Source organism: Nicotiana sylvestris, chromosome 1, assembly GCF_000393655.2.
Source record: "Nicotiana sylvestris chromosome 1, ASM39365v2, whole genome shotgun sequence".
Classification (NCBI taxonomy): Eukaryota; Viridiplantae; Streptophyta; class Magnoliopsida; order Solanales; family Solanaceae; genus Nicotiana; species Nicotiana sylvestris.
Window position 1 is genome coordinate 141,083,456 of NC_091057.1, and position 17,580 is coordinate 141,101,035.

Below are 17,580 nucleotides of genomic sequence, written 5' to 3' on the forward strand. Positions count from 1 at the left end.
TGGCTTCTCCTTTGTATATACATACCCTTTTATTATGAGCTTTAGACCCCCTATTGACCCGGTTATCATTGAACTCTGTTGTTTTTTCAATATGTGTTTAGGACAAATTGACCCTATTGAGTGGAGGGTTGTTTCATGTCTAAGGTACTTAGCTAATTTGGCTCAATTGCCTTTCACCTTTTTTCATCTGATTCACCTCTACTCTCCTAAGGGGATCTTCACTTTGGTGGCGAGGAGTAAGAGGGTTTTAGTCAGCCCTGCGGATGACAAGGACCGTGGCTGGTACTCTAGATTTGTCGTTGCTCCTACGGTAGGGTTAGTAGGTGAAGAAAATGTACCCTTCCCTGAAAAGTGGAATTTTGTATATAAGTTTTCTTTACAACTTTCTTTCTTTTCTTTTTCCTTTTTTAGAAAGGGTTTGCTCTTTTTGTGACTGTTTCGCTTCTCTTTTTTTAGCAACCATGGGAACAGTTGAAGAGATTCTCAATTTCCGTAGTTGGGTAGAGAAATTGTTGACCATTGCTCCGATGGAAGTTAGATCTTGGAAATACCTTTCAAACAGGTTTGGTTGGAAGGTTAAGACCCACGGTAAGAATTCTTGCTTCTATTTTCATCTATTCTTCCATTAGAATATTTTTAACCCTTCTTTTTATTAGGGTTTCCTATTCGCGGTGTAAGTGCTGAATCGATTGCAGCTTCTAGACTTTCTTTGGCAAGAGCTCAAGAGATAATCTTGGGTTCTTCATCGAAAAGGAAAGCTGACAAAACCCAGGATTCTGAGGAAGAAGAGGAACGAGATGGAAGTTCTTTGGTTAGAAGGCTGCGGGCCAAAAGACGCGTCATTTAGGATGACGAAGCTACTCCTCCCCATTTTATTCCTGTGACCGAGACTGTTGAAGCCACCTTAGTGAGTTCTGACGAAGATACTTTATAGCAGCTTGTTAATCTGATGAACAGTTTTTTTCACGTGGGTTTGATAGTGAAGGTTTTGATTTGGTGTCTTATGAAGTACCACTTGCCTTTTTCCCCATGTTTGTCCCAATGGAATGCTCTTTGCCTATTTCTACTGCTGCTGTTTCTGCTTTACCTCAAGCTATTATGACTTCCTCTACAGTCCCCACTACTAACATTTCTCGAACTGAAGTTGGTTCTTCAAGTGGAAGTAGAATGATGAAGCAAATTACCATTGAGGTTCCTGCCGATGGTAATCTTCTGAAGAAGTCTGTCCAACCTGACATATGGTTGAAACCCCTGATTGGTCCCATTGAAAAGTCCAAGCTAGAAAGTCATAGTTCTTTGACTTGGATGAATGACATAGTTCAATCATCACTGACTAAAGGAATTGATGTTTTTTCATGTTTTATTCCATTCTCCTTTTAATAAGATTCTTACCCTTTTTTAGATCAATCTCATCGGTACGGAGATGATGAAAAAGGTTTCCCATACAGAGCAATTGATGCATGATTACCAAATTGAGGCAGACAATTGGAAAGAGCAATATGAAAGTCTTCAGCTTGAGATGGAAGTTTTAGATGAAAGAAAATGTACATTAGAGTAGTAGTTGAGAGTCATGGCATCGGAATTGGCAGTTGAAAAAGCTTCTTCCAACCAGGCGGGCAAGGATAAGAATCTCCTTGAGTCTTCTTTTGTTGAACAACTCTCCAAAGCTACTGAAGAGATCATAGGCCTTAAAGCTTTGCTAAATGAGAAAGAAGTTTATGCTGGTGAGCTTGTTCAAACACTCACGCAGGCCCAAGAAGATCTCCGAGTTTCTTTTGACAAGGTTAAGTTTTTGGAGAGTTCACTTGCCCCTTTAGAGTCTTCTTACGATGTTGTTTTAGCTGAGAGGGAGGAGCTCAAGAGTGAAATTGACCATTGGAAAAGAGACTACGAGGCTCTTGAGGACAAAGCTGATGTCGAAGTAAGTTGGGCTATATTGAACACACGCCATGATACCCTTATGGAGGTTAGCCAAGAAGGCTTTAACTTGGATGTTGGGTTAGCAAAGATTAAAGAGACCATTGAAAAAACTCAGCAAAGCCAAAGTTTCTCTTCTCCCATGGTTGATACTCTCGAGTACGTTGAAGCTAATCCTAGTACGGTGGATGTCCTAGCTCCTTCAGACCAAATCGAGCCTTCTATTACTAATAATGTTGTTTTGAATTCTTCTCCTGCTCTACAGTGAAAGTTTATTTGTGAAGTTTGACTCTTTTTTTCTTTTTTAGGGGAATATGTGGTATTATCCTTGGTCCCATTTTGAGGGTTATGTTTTTGGTGATAGCAAGTCCCCGGGTCTTTTCGGGGCTTTTCAAAAGACAATCAGTTTATGACTAAGTTCATACTTAGTTTTAATATTATAATGTTTTCGTTTTTACTTAATCCTTTCGAGTTTCTGGTATACTCTTTTAATAATTTGCCTTATTTTTTATAAGTCCAAGGTCTTGTTTTTTAATTTGTGGGTTTTTGTCTTACCCTTTTGACTTTTTGCATTTTTAGAAATGCTTTATTAACTTCATGGATCTTTGAATAAACCATGAATTATAAACGAGGGCCATTTTATATACGACACTTGATGAAGAAGACGTCTCAATTCATAATGGTGTAAACATACGAAAGAAGAAATAAGAACACACATGTTTCTTGAAATAACTTTGATAAAGTTTTTATTCGAACTTTGTCAAGTTTAAATAACATCTTACATGTATTTAAATATCTTCTATTACTCTTCTGTAACTATTTTTTTTACAATAGATTTTCAATAGAAAAAAACCAGGGGTTTCTTTATGACCCATAGCTAAATATTGCCTTTAACCTAAACATTCGTAAGATTTTAAAATCTGTATCCACGAGTGTATTCTTCACAAGTTTTTGGATCAGGCTTGTATTTTAGGCTCGTGACTTTGCTCTGAACTTGATATTTATTGAGTAGACTTTAGGCTTGACTTGAAATTTAATCATTTCAGCCTTCTTTGCCTTTCTTATACATATATCATATCTATTTTATATAGTTCCCCAAGTGTTTGAGCTTTGAAGTATGAAATCTCGAGCACTTGATTATTCCTTCCATGTGTTCCTTTTCCTGAAAAGGAAAAACATACGGGACTCGGAGGTACGATTTTAAATTAAGACTGCTTAACCCTTTTAAATTTCCATCAGAATAGTTGTAACCCTAGACCGGGAAATATGTTTTTTCCACGTGTCTTTCAGGTCGTAATTCATCCTTTAGTGCGAGCTAGTTTTCTGCCTATTGTGAGCACGTGATTTTTTACCTATGAGAACTACTCCCAAAATTTCAAAATAAAATGGTTTGGTATTGTTTGTGATTTATTTGTATTTTTGTCTGTGCATGTTTATTTCTATTTTAATTAAGAACAATACAAAAAATATGTGTTGCATGTACATTTAGGATTTAATTTTACAATTTTGGAATTAATTAAACAAACAAGTTTGTTCTACAAAACGAAAAAATCACAAAAAAATAATTTACTTTGCATTTTAGCATTTAAAGGTCAAATTGTGTGATTTTATTTTTAATTGATATTTAATTGTATGTGATAATTATTATTAAGGGTTGATTAGTATTTTCTAGGTTAATTTTGGCTTTACAATTTATTTTTAGAATTTTGGGGTAATGAGAAATTAAAGAAAGTAAAAGGGAAAAGAGGAAACAAGAGAGGAAGGGTAAAAATTTCGGACTGGGCCAGTTTTAAAAGGAAAAAGTCCAGGCCCAATGTCACCCCCAAGTCAGCCCAATACCCGCCCCAAACTAGCCCGTCTCCAGCCTCAACCAAACGACGCTGTTTCAGGCATTTCAATTGGGACCGTTGAAATTAACTTGATCAACGGTCCTAAAGCCTTGACCTAACCCGACCCCGACCTGTCGATCCCAATAACCAATCCAACCCCAGCACTAAACCAAACGACCTCGTTTCCTTTCCTCAAGTTGATCTGAACCCTCCATCACCCTTAATCCAACAGTTCACATTGATTGACCCTTTTTTAATATATCAAACCCCCCAATGCCCCTAAACCCATCAAACCCCCCCTCTCTGTATCGTCTCCAAGTTCAGAGACCAAATCCCCTCCGAAACCCTAGCCGCCCCTCCAATCCTTCGCTGTAAACCCGACGGCTCCGGCTCCGATGACCACCAAAATAACACCCCTGAACCTCCTAACCACCCTCAACCTGAATCCCCACTCCGTTTTCCTCGAATCATCCCCGGCTTTTTCGAATCTTCAATCGAAGCTCAGGACCCAAAACCCTAGTTTATCTAATGAACCTTGAACTCACACCCTGGCACCCCCTGACCTCCCTCATACCCAAAACACACTTGGTTCCGTTCGAATCTTGCTAGAAGCATCCGAACCCCAAATCAAACCCCCAAGAACCCTAGAAAGCCAGAAATCTGTCCCAACTAAAGGATGATTTGGGGTCTAATCGACTTTAGTCAAAGTGTACTCAGTTGAGAACACTCGATTAAAGGTCCGTTCGACCTCAAACAATTCGAGTTTGAGTTTGAATCAAGGTCGTCCAGGTCCCGAGTTCTTGAGGTATTTTCCCTTTCCTGTTTGTTCCATGTTTATGTTTGTTTATTCTGTTTGCTTTAGTATAGCTTTATCGATTTTTCAATTTTTGTCAATTGATTCTGCCCTTCTCCACCAGACCTTTTATTTGTCAAATTTTATCATTACTTCTATTTGTTGTCGATTGTTATATATTATAATTTGTGTAATCGATTGAATAAGTGTCGTCGATTAGTCTGGTATGCTCGAGTGTTAGATTAGCATGATAATAGTTTAATTTTTGGTTTGTTCAGTATGTTGACAATGTTCATTTGTTCTTGTTTAGGTTTAATCTAGAAGTGTGTTAGTTTAATCACTGAATCTTTATTTTTATCGTATTTGGTCTGAATTGAGTTTCAAGCTTAAAATGTTGATTAAGTTCAATGACTCGGATCTACTTGTTGGTTCTGTTAAGTGTATTCTGATATGAATTTGGTTGTTGAATTGTTCTATTGTTGTTGATTGGGAGTTAGTTTCATTTGTTTAATTAGTCAATTGTTAGGATTTCTAACTTAGTTGAATTGGTTATAGCTGATGGATTTGGTTGAAAGGGGCTGAGGTAGGATAATACACAGGGGTTAAGGGGGTAATTTGGGGATTGAAAAGTTCAGAAATTGGCTAGTTTAAGTGGGTTGACAGTAGGGTACTAAAATACCATTAAACTAATGCAATTATTTAGCGCTAATGGGCAAAAAAACATAATGGAGGGGGAAAAGGTTTAAAGGAAATGGATTAAGAAATAGGTGCTCATACCAATTTGAAAGAAAAGACAAGGGTAGTGGGGAACAAGTGAATTAAAAGGAGGGAAACATAATATAGTGGGGTTGGAGAGATGATGGGCTGGAGGAGTTTTAAAATTTTGCCTAAAGTGCTTTTGAGGGTGGAGAGGGCAAGTATGTTTTGGTTATATATAGAGTCATTTTTAGACAATAGAGGGGGTTTTTTTTGGTGAGAGGGGACAGAGTATAAGGCTGGTTTTTGGGATAGGAAATCAGTTTCTTTTCCAAGCTTTTGAGTTTGGTCAGGCTATTCTTTTGGCCAGGCTTTAAGAGGGAAAACATTTTGGAAATCTTAAGGGGCTAAAAATCTGGAGAGGACAACTTTTACACAGTACAGATTTTTTTACACAGTTAAAGGTTTGGTTTTTTGGGAGCAGAGAAACAGTTCTCTTTATCCTTTCTTAGTCTGGTCTGGCCTTTTCTTTTTGGGGCAGACTTTAGGCATTGAACATTCTGAAAAACTAGAAGAGTCTTAAGAGTGAGCTTAATTCAACTAGTACTATTTCATTGAAACTGAAAAGAGCTTCAGCTTTAACTGTGGGGTTGTGTTTTCAAGTTTTCTCTTGATTACTGAATTCTAGGGGTGTGTCTGCTTGTGTTTTGATTGGTATTTGGTTGCTACCAAGCTGTTGGGGTCAGTTACTGGGTGTTTGTGTTGTTGTTGGTATTGTTGGAATTCTACTGGTTCTTTTTAAATCTGTCACTAGGTTATTTCTGCTGGTTGTTGCTGGTTATTGTCGTTGTTGCTGGGTTACATGCTACTCTGCTGATCTTCTTCTTCTTGTATTCCAATATCCAGGTACACTACCCTGAACCACATTGATGTAGGCTCGTTGAAGTTTGAAAGGAAATGTTCGAACACATTTATTGTTCAATTGAGGACTGCCTGCATTTTAATTGATGTTAGTTTAGATGTTTTCCTGTTATATAGATGGTAGTTATGTGTATAATCAAAACTGTTTCTTAAGGTGGGCTATCTGTTAAGCATTGTATAACATTGAACTATTAAATTGAATCCTTGGAATGGCATAGTCCGTTCAATAGGTTTGTGAAATGGGATTGTTGACTCAGTCTGGAGGAGCTCGATTGTCATCAGTAACATGCGGGTTTAGATTAATGTCAGGTCAAAAGGGTAATGAACTTGTAATAGGATTCCAATTCATGAGCTAATCTAGTAATATTCACCCTACTCACTAGTAATTTGATCATTAATCATGCTAGTGTATTAGGATGTCTCCGTTGAATAACAGTTTCTGAATTCGATAGTAAGCAAAACCTGAAATGTTGTTGGTTGATTAGTGTTGAAAACAGTTAAAAGTCGGGAAAAGAAAGGTTCATTTCACTAAATTGGTTCATTAAAACCCATAGTTCGTAATAGTAAATGGGTATGATAAATTGGTTTAGGAATTTTGGGAGTTCATACATGTCAATTAAAATGAACGTATGCATTGTCGTCGAGGAGTGTCATCATTAAGTTGTTGGTTCGAACAACAAAAGTTGGGACATTGCACGCTTGTAATTAATTAGACCTTTTTCTATCTTTAGAGACAAAGGTAAATAGAAAAAATGTAGTCACTTTAGGATTATTCTTTTAAAAATAAACGAGATGAGCCTCGCATAGTAAAACTCACACAGTGCGGGGCCCTCGTGATTGTATATATTAATTACTTAGAACTCGGGATCGGCCGCTTGGCGAATTTCACGGCCTTTTTCCCAAAATAATAACGCGTTAGTCTCTTTAGGTGCGTACTTTAAATAATATTACCTTCTTAAACCCGGGTGCGCATTTATGTGACCCAAATCCAAACCTCAACGAAGTCGAAATATGTCGACAATCACGGGTACATTGATTGTGACATGGTTCGAGATGCATTTCCATGACGTTGCAATTCTTTTTTTAAATAATGAATGAGACGAGCCTCGACAAACAAAATACATAAGCTGCGGGGGCCTCTATAAGTTCCTTAGACTTCGGGATGGGCCGTTTCGCAAAAGTTCATGGCCTTCCCCAAAATGATGATACGCTAGTTGCTTTAGGCGCGCCTTTAATAATTTACTTTCTTAAACTCGGGTGCACATTTATGTGACCCAAATCCAAATCTCAACGGAGTCGAATTGTGTCGATAACCATGGGTACATGAATGTGACGCGGTTCGAGATACGTTTTCACAACGTTGCAATTCTCTGTTAAAATAATGATGATAATAATAAAAGCGGTTAAAAGTTAAAATTTGCACATAGGTTCATAATTGTATAAAAATCAGATAATTAAGCCGAATAAGACAGTTGAGCGACCGTGCTAGAACCACGGAACTCGGGAATGCCTAACACCTTCTCCCGGGTTAACAGAATTCCTTAGCCGGATTTCTGGTGCGCAGACTGTTAAACAGAGTTAATCTTTTCCTCGATTCGGGATTCAACCGGTGACTTTGGACACCATAAATCTCCCAAGTGGCAACTCTGAATTAAATAATAAATCTCGTTTCGATTGTCCTTTAATTGGAAAAACTCCCTTTACGACCCTTCACAGGGGTGTAGCTGAAAAAGGAGGTGTGACAGCTCTGGCGACTCTGCTGGGGAGACGAACCCAGAATCTCTGGTTCAAGGTTCAAAATTCGAGCTTAGATAAATTGTTATATTTGGCTTTATCTGATTTTGTTACATGTTTGGGCCTAATGTGCTAAATGATGCTTTTACCGCTTTGATATTATTCGAACTGTATATAAACTGTGTTGAACCCTTCTCTTCTTTCCTCCGGGGACGTGCTTACTGGTTGAGACTCCCTATTCTGTTAGTGTCATACCCTGAAATAAGAAAGAGGCCGGACAAGTTACTAAGCCAGATGGCCATTTGGTTCCCGGTACGTAGCCCCCTCCTCGACTCGAGTTGTCCGCTCGGGTACACAGTCTAGAACAAATGTCTAGGTTATGAACCTAGAATAACTCAGCTTCATGTCGGATCCCTAGTAGGAACGCTTATTTGCATCATGTGCACTTGACTTAGGGGACTCAACACAGGGGTTGGGTCCGTCTAGGACAAGCAACCTAAAATGAAAAGACCATCCTGCTGTATCCTATTTGTTTTACGCATTTATTTGCCGCAGACTTGCATGATGACCGGCTTCTGACAATACTAGAATATCGGAAAAGAAAAAAAGAGGGAAAAAAAGGAAAAAAATGATGAAAAAATGTTTTTTAGTGTAATTTATTTAAACAAGTTTCGTTTTCAGAATTAGGTAATTTTCGTGTCCCGAACTACACCGGTTTGATTCTCACAGGATGTGAGATACGTAGGCAACCCCCGTCGGATCCAACTTCATTTTTGCGAAAATAGCCAAAAGAACTAGAATTTTATTTGAAAATAATTAGGGCGACGCCATTTTTGCTAGAAATAGCCGAATGTCCCTAAAAGGGCGCCGGAATGCTGTTTTTTCAAGAACAGACGCCTGAGGTCATTTTTGGGTTTTCACCGGTTAGCCGACGCAGCCTTAAAATCTTTGACCCCGAGGTGCTGAAAGGCCGTATTGGCAAAATCAGGTTTTATTTTAAATGAAAAAAAAGGAGAAAAGTGCCCATGTTATCTTTGAGTCAACTGAATCATGATTTTTGCTTAACCACCCTAATAAAAGTGCAGAATGAGCATAAGTCAGAATTTACACGTAACAATTGTGAACAAGATCCCATTGGAGTTGCACATGTGGTGGGATGACTTGGGCGAATCAGGGCGTGATGCAGTCAATATATACCTGGGAGGCCTCACTAGGTTGTTGAAAATTAATCCTGGGGGGGATATCATAAAGGCCTTGGTCGCGTTCTGGGACCCGGCTCACAACGTGTTTCATTTCTCGGATTTTGAACTTACCTCGACATTGGAAGAAATAGCCGGATACATCGGGGGTCCCAAAATTCCTCTGAGACACCAGTACCTGATTGCTCCAAGGGCCGTAGTCGTACACAGATTCCTAGACTCTTTGAAAATAAGCAGGGGGGTCCACAATCCAGACTTGGCAGCTGGTTTTTGTACTTTGCGGTTTATATAAAACATGTATGGCCACATAGGGGGTTCAACAAGACGAAAAACAAAATCTGTAGCAAAGGAAACCGCCTTAAGTGGGAAGAACATAAGTGTTTTGCATTCATGGTAGCCTTTCTGGGACTCCTGGTGCTTCCTAGAAAAGACGGGAACATTGACATACGAGTATCTGGGGTTGTCAGCACTTTACTCACTCAGGCCAACAGCCCCCTCACACCCATGATAGTAGCTGAAATCTTCCGCGCTCTCACAGCCTGCAATTTATGTCGTCGTCCTCAATTTATGAACACCTATGTCGTCGTCCTCAATTTATGTGTATGATTGAACACCTATGTCGTCGTCCTCAATTTATGAGTTATGGGTCGACAGAGAAAACATGCATAGAGGAGTTTTCCACAAGGATTGACGGAATCAGCTTACCAGAAGAGGTCACAGAATGGATAGCACGGCTCCGTTCTGTCACTGCGGGCCAAATAGAATGGACATTTGGATGGTCGCCTGCGGATGAAATCATATATATGCCAGCCACTAGACCCCATTTCCCTTTGATGGGACTCCAGAGTATTCAGCCCTATGCCCCGTATCGAGTTTTGAGACAGTTGGGGAGATGCCAAATAGTTCCGAAAGATGAAGATCTTAGTGGCCAAGTAGTCGATATCGAGCCCACAGATAGTTTCCTGAAGTAGCCGTCCGACAAATTTGGAGCGAGTGTCAATACTTAACAACCAATACATGTGTACGTGATCGGTCCAAGGGTGAAGTTTCGCCGGGATACCTTGCTTGGTTTAGGAAAGAAATCGAGTTTGGGAGACCGACCAAAAGGCCCCATCTCCAGGAGTTCATCCAGGAATCACAAGAACAGTGGGATTGGTTGGCTAAAGAAGAGAGTTACAAGGCCGAAGTAGGCAAGCTGAGGCAACAGATTAGAGACCTAAAATTTGAAAATAGTCTGCAAGTTGATGCTGATCGGGGAGAAAAGAGCAAATTGGCCCAAGAAAATGAGGCACTGAAAGCCCAAATCTGACAAATGAGGAGAGACGCTGACAAACACAAAGGAGTCGGTCGGATGAGCGGTTAATAAAAGGGTTGAAAAAGGAAATAGGTAAGTGCTGGGATAATTTGAAGCAATATGAGGATACCATAGCACAACTCCGTGCACAATGGGCAAAAAGAACGAAAGAGCGCACATAGTGCTTACAGCAAGCAAGGAAAGATCATGAAAAGACCGTGGTCAGTCTAAAAAGGAAGGTGACCACCCTAGAGAGCAAGGCAGCTAAACAAGACAAGGCTTTTGAAACCGAGAGTAAACACTGCTGTAATCTGATGGCCTCGATGGAAGACGAAATACAGCAGTTACGGAAACAACATCTGCATGATTCTTGGGTTTTGAAGGCTAGAGGGGATCAGATAGAAAGCCTACTCCTAGAGAAAGACTGAACCAGGAACAAGATTTTGACTATTGCTCGTGCTATCACCAGGAAATGTCGGGAGTGCGAAAACATGACCCGTACTACTTTCTTCTCGGCGGTGATGATATTTGTGAAGCAAATCATGTACGAATTGGAACAGCTGGAAAGGAACCTTACACCTAAACCCGCGGCGAGGCCGAATGACGCCCCGCGGGCACCCAAATTTAAAACTTTAATGTGTTCATAGTTTGAATCTGCATTTTCTTTTTCTTAGAGTCTGTTGTCTGTTAGAGTCTGTCTTTATTTCGCATCAGAGTATGTCAGTAGTAATTGAGTTCGTACTTGGTTTGGTTTCGAGTCTATTATTTTCCTTTCCAAAAAGCGTCTGGTTCGTAATAGAATGTTTATTAATGAAAAATCAAAAATTTCCAAAAATTATCTTTTTCTTTTCGCACTTATGTGGCAGAACTACGCGCGGTCTGATTCATGAGGGGACATGATACGTAGGCAATCCACATAAGATTCGACCACCACTAAAAAGAAAAAAGAAAAGGCAAAGTGAATAAAAGAAAGAAATAAAAAGAGAGATAAAGAAAGTTTCAGAGGCACAAACAAAGTAAGCCGGAATGACGTATGCAGTCGAAGCAAAGACATGTTAGAAATGGTTAAACTGCCTAGGAACATTGTATCCCCCAACGTGAAATTGCAATATGTGTTAAACTCTAAAGGGAATATGTGAATTTGCAACGTGAAATTGCAATATGTGAAATTGCAATATGTGTTATCCAAAGGGCCCGTACTAAAAAGCATGACTAGTTCAGATCAAAGTGTCGAGGATGAAAGGACGGAGAATCAAATGCTGAAGGAGGAAATGGATAAGATGAGACGGGAAATGAAAGAAATGCAGTTGGCCTTAGCTAGGGTACAAAAAGCGCCTGGCCCTCTCGCTACTCCCACTCTCCCACCAGGACACACGCCGGAATACCCTCCCCCGGCCCTTCGACAAGCTTCCCCAGTCACCAATACTATCAGGGAAGAAATGCCTACGATCCCCAAGCTTCACAACCCAATCAGAACCCTCCTCCACCAAATGTTCGTATTTTCGTGGCACCCCCCCACCAGCCACGTTGCAAAGATCATCCAGCGAGCCGTTGTTTCAGGCTCACGATAACCAATATTACCCCCCTAAACCAACCTTTAAAGCACCCGAGCCTCACACTTATAATACTCACTTCGAGCTCCCGGTAGAGACTGAAAAGCCGGCTAAGAGCCCAGAGCAAGATGAAGTGCTTCGAAATTTTAAAAGCCTGGAGTAGTCCTTCAGGAATATCCATGGGTTAGGCAACCAAGTCAGTGTGGCCTACAAAGATCTATGCCCATTCCCCGACATTCAATTGTTGGCAGGGTTCAAGATGCCAAAGTTTGATCTATACGAGGGGCACGGTGCTCCAATGGCACATCTGTGTGGGTTTTCCAGTAAGATGAGAGGGGCCGGGGGAAAAGATGAGCTACTGATAGCTTACTTTGGTCAGAGTCTGAGCGGTTCTGCACTGGAATGGTACACAAGACAAGATCCGAGTAGGTGATACACCTGGGACAATTTAGCACAAGCATTTGCAGGTCACTTTCAGTACAACCTTGAGATCGTCCCTGGCCGTCTCACATTGCTAAAACTTGAGAAGAAGCCGGGGGAAAGCTTCCGAGAATTTGGGTTTCGGTGGAGAGAACAGGCAGCAAGAGTTGATCCTCCAATGAGAGAGGGGGAAATGGTGGACTACTTTCTACAGACTCTAGAGCCAACTTACTTTGGTCACTTGGTGATGTTAGTTGGCAAATATTTCAACGAAGTAGTAAAAATGGGCGGTATGATTGAAGAGGGACTTAAGTCCAACAAAATCCTGAGCTATTCAGTGATTAAAGCAACCACTCAGGCCATCCAGAGCGGCACGGGAGGTTCGCTCGGAAAGAAAAAAAGGGAAGATGTCGCAACAGTCGAGGCAGGTACTTGGTCCAGATCCAGAGGTCCCCCCCTCACTACCAACCTAGACCCCATCACTCAAATTACCCATATATTCCATATGACCCACCACAGCCCTACTACCCACCACAAGAGCCACATTTCTCTGTCCATCACGCCCAAACTTACACCCAGCCTCCGGCTCACCCGCAATGGCGTGCGCTGACTCCCCAAAACACATATCCACCTCCACAAAACACATATCCACCTCCAAAAAACACATACCCACCACCAAGGGCCTACAGGAATCCTGCAGGATCAGGTTTCCGTGGGAATCAGACTTTCAGGAATGAAAGGGTGTAGAGGCCGAGAACATTCACTCCGCTGGGAGAAACCTATACGACTCTGTTCCACAAATTGAGGCAGTTAGGCCTATTGAGTCCTGTGGAGACCAAATTGACAAATCCCCTTCCCAAAAATCTGGATCACTCGGTAAGCTATAAATATTGTTCGGGGGCTCCCGGCCATGATACTGAGAAGTGTTGGATTTGAAGACTGCCATACAAGATCTTATTGACACAAATAGGATCGAGGTCCAGGAGCCAGAGGCACCCAACATCAATCAGAACCCTTTGCCAGCACACCATGAAACCCATATGATCGAACTCGTGCACGAAGGAGGGGAGCTAAAGAAACCCTCACACACAGTGATGATGATCCGTGCCAATCCAAAATAAAAGTCGATAGGTGGAGAAGAGGTGGTACAGTTGGAAAAGGTAGACGTCAAGCCAGTAGTGGTGATGGGGAAGAGTTCGCCTATTGTTACAAAGAATCCAGAACCGGTCAAAATAACGGTGCGAGGGGTGCCAAGCAAGACAGCATGCATAGGGCCAATTGTCATCAGGCCAATAATGCAGATGTCGATAACCAGCGAGAAAGCCGTGCCATGGAGCTACAGCAAAGCGATGGTCATGTACAAAGGGAAGGAGGTTGTGGAAGAAGTATGTGAGACCCAGGGCTTAACTCGTTCGGGAAGGTGTTTTGCTCCCGTAGAGTTAAGAAGGTCCAACCCAGCAGTGGTAAAGAAGCTAGTGACGGAGGAAGAGGTTGAGGAGTTTTTGAAGAAAATGAAGGCACAAGACTACTCCATTGTGGAGCAGTTAAGAAAGACCCCGGCACAGATTTCGTTGCTATCCTTGTTAATCCATTCCAGCGATCATTGCCAGGCACTGATGAAAATCCTGAACGAGGCCCATATTCCAAATAAAATCTCCGTAAACCACTTGGAGAGGATAGTGCACAAAATCTTTGAGGTTAACCGAGTGACGTTTTCTGATGATGAATTGCCGACAGAAGGTACAGAACACAACAAAGCCCTCTACTTGACCATGAAATGCGAAGACTCGGTGGTCACCCGAATATTGATTGATAATGGGTCAAGCGCCAACATCTACACTTTGAGTACTCTGAACAAACTGAAAGTTGATCATGACCGGATTCACAAGAACAACGTCTGCGTCCGAGGTTTTGATGGGGGCGGTACTGACATGGTGGGTGATATCATACTGGAATTAACCATTGGTCCAGTCGAATTCACCATGGAATTCCAAGTGGTAGACGTGGCAGTATCATACAACCTTCTATTGGGGCGACCCTGGATCCATGACGCCAAAGCAGTGCCTTCTACATTGCACCAGATGGTGAAATTTGAGTGGGACAGGCAGGAGATAACAGTGCACGGGGATGACGGTACATGCATTGTGAGTGATGTCGTTGTGCCATTCATAGAAACTGATGACGACAAAGGTCCATGGGTGTACCAGGCGTTCGACGTGGTTTCAGTGGATAACATTTCTGAAGGCGAGGACCTTCCACTTCCCAGGATCGCAGTTGTGACCTTCATGGTAGCCTCGGAAATGTTGAATAGCGGGTTTGTACCAGGAAAAGGTTTGGGGGTTGATCTGCAAGGTATGGTCCAGCCAGTTTCTTTGCCCAAGAACCTGGACACTTTCAGGCTAAGATTCAAGCCTACGGCAGCAGATGTAAGGCGGGCCCGAAAGTTGAAGAAGAAAGTTTGGGTTCTTCCCAATCCAGTTCCACATCTTTCTAGATCCTTTGTCAGAGTAGGTATCAGAAAGTTGCTGGTCTCGAAAGTTCTCGGACCCCTGATTGGTCCACATGGAGATTTGAATGAGGGTTTTGAAAGGTTGTTCGCCGATATCAACATGATAGAAGCTGGAGAAGGGTCTAGTAGGGTAGATATACAGTTTGTGGGACCAAGAGCCAATATCAACAATTGGGCAGTTACTCCTCTTCCTATCCGGAGGGAGTCGTGGTAGTGGGATCTGATTTTTTCTTTCTTGTTTTTGGATTATTCCAGGGTTGTAATCCAGTTTTGTTTGTATTCGTCAAAGTGTGAAACTCTGTTATCCCGTATTTTAATAAAGTGAAAGCTTTTCTTTTCTTATTTTTTTCTAATTTTGTTTTCTTCTTTTCTCTTTCTGAACAGTTCTCTTTATATTGGTTCTAATGACATGGCATGCACAACGGATCTTCAGTCCAGTCTAAAAAATCAATCTAATTCTGAACTAATTGTGCAACAGGTCGATTATGATGATGAATCAGAATACGATGAGGATGAAGCCTTCGAAGAGATAAATAGAGAGTTAAGCCAGTTTGAAGAGAAATCCAAGCCCAGCTTAAATGACACAGAAGCCATCAATTTGGGGGATGCAGATGATATCCGGGAAACTAAAATAAGCATCCACATTACACCGAATATCAGGGAAGAACTAATCAAAGCACTTATTGAGTTCAAAGATGTTTTTGCATGGTCGTACGATGACATGTCGGGCTTTAGCACCGATCTAGTGGTTCACAAATTTCCCACTGACCCAGTGTGCCCTCCCGTCAAGCAGAAATTGAGGAAGTTCAAGACAGATATGAGTGTGAAGATTAAAGAAGAAGTAACCAAGCAGCTACATGCAAAGGTTATTTGGGTCATTCGATATCCTGATTGGTTGGCTAATGTGGTGCCAGTGCCGAAGAAAGATGGGAAGATCAGAGTGTGTGTCGATTACCGCAATTTAAACAGGGCAAGCCCCAAGGACAACTTCACATTACCCAACATCCATATCTTGATCGATAATTGTGCCGGACGTGAGATCGGGTCTTTTGTAGATTGCTATGCTGAGTATCATCAGATTCTGATGGATGAAGAAGATGCGGAAAAGTCTGCGTTCATTACGCCATAAGGGACTTATTGCTACCGGGTAATGCCATTTGGTTTGAATAATGATGGGGCAATGTACATGAGACAATGACTACTGTGTTTCATAACATTATACACAAAGAGATTGAGGTATACGTAGACGATGCGATCATAAAATCCAAACATCAGGAAGACCACGTAGCAGACCTAAGGAAGTTTTTCCAAAGAGTTCGAAGGTGCGATATTAAGCTCAACCCGGCTAAATGTGCATTTGGTGTTCCATCTGGAAAGCTGTTGGGATTCATCGTCAGTCGGCGAGGCATTGAGTTGGACCCGTCAAAGATCAAATCCATCCAAGATTTGCCACCGCCGAAGAACAAGACAGAAGTAATGAGTCTGTTGGGAAGGTTGAATTATATCAGCAGGTTTATTGCACAACTCACAGCAACCTGTGAACCCATTTTTCGGCTACTGAAGAAAGATGTTGCGGTAGAATGGACGGCAAAATGTCAGGAGGTATTTGACCAAATCAAAGGATATTTATCAAATCCACCTATGTTGGTTCCACTTGAGCCGGGGAGACCACTAATTCTTTATCTAACGGTCTTGGTGAATTCGTTTGGTTGCGTGTTGAGGCAACACGATATTACAGGAAGGAAGGAACAAGTCATCTATTATCTCAGCAAGAAGTTTATAGTATATGAGGTTAAGTACACTCAACTCGAGAAGACATGTTGCGCCCTAACTTGGGTGGCCCAGAAATTGAAGCATTATCTGTCATCATATACTACTTATCTCATTTCACGCTTGGATCCACTGAAGTATATTTTCCAGAAGCCTATGCCCACAGGGAGATTGGCGAAATGGCAGATATTACTCACAGAATTCGACATCGTCTATGTGATGAGGACGGCCATGAAGGCCCAAGCATTGGCCGATCACTTGGCTGAGAATCCTGTTGATGAAGAATATGAGCCATTGAGGACGTATTTTCCTGATGAAGAAGTGATGCATATAGATGAGTTGGAAATGACCAAGGAACCATGTTGGAAGCTCTTCTTTGATAGAGCCACAAATGCGAAGGGAGTTGGAATAGGAGCGGTACTTATTTCTGAAACAGGACATCATTATCCTGTTACGGCACAACTGCATTTCTATTATACCAATAACATGGCTGAATATAAGGCATGCATTTTGGGCTTACGGTTAGCTGCAGACATGGATGTCCAGGACGTCTTGGTATTGGGAGACTCGGACCTCTTGGTGCATCAAATCCAGGGTGAATGGGAAACATGGGATTTAAATCTTATACCATATCGACAATGTTTGCATGATCTAAGCAAGCGATTTCGATCGGTGGAGTTCAGACACATCCCAAGAGTTCACAATGACGTTGCCGATGCTTTGGACACTTTAGCATCGATGTTGCACCACCCAGACAAAATTCATGTTGACCCATTGCATATTCAGGTTCGTGATCAGCATGCTTATTGTAACATGATAGAGGAAGAAATGGATGGCGAACCATGGTTTTATGATGTCAAGGAATACCTCAGGAGGGGGATATACCCGGAACAGGCCACCGGAGATCAAAAAAGAGTCATTCGGCGATTGGCAAATGGATTTTTC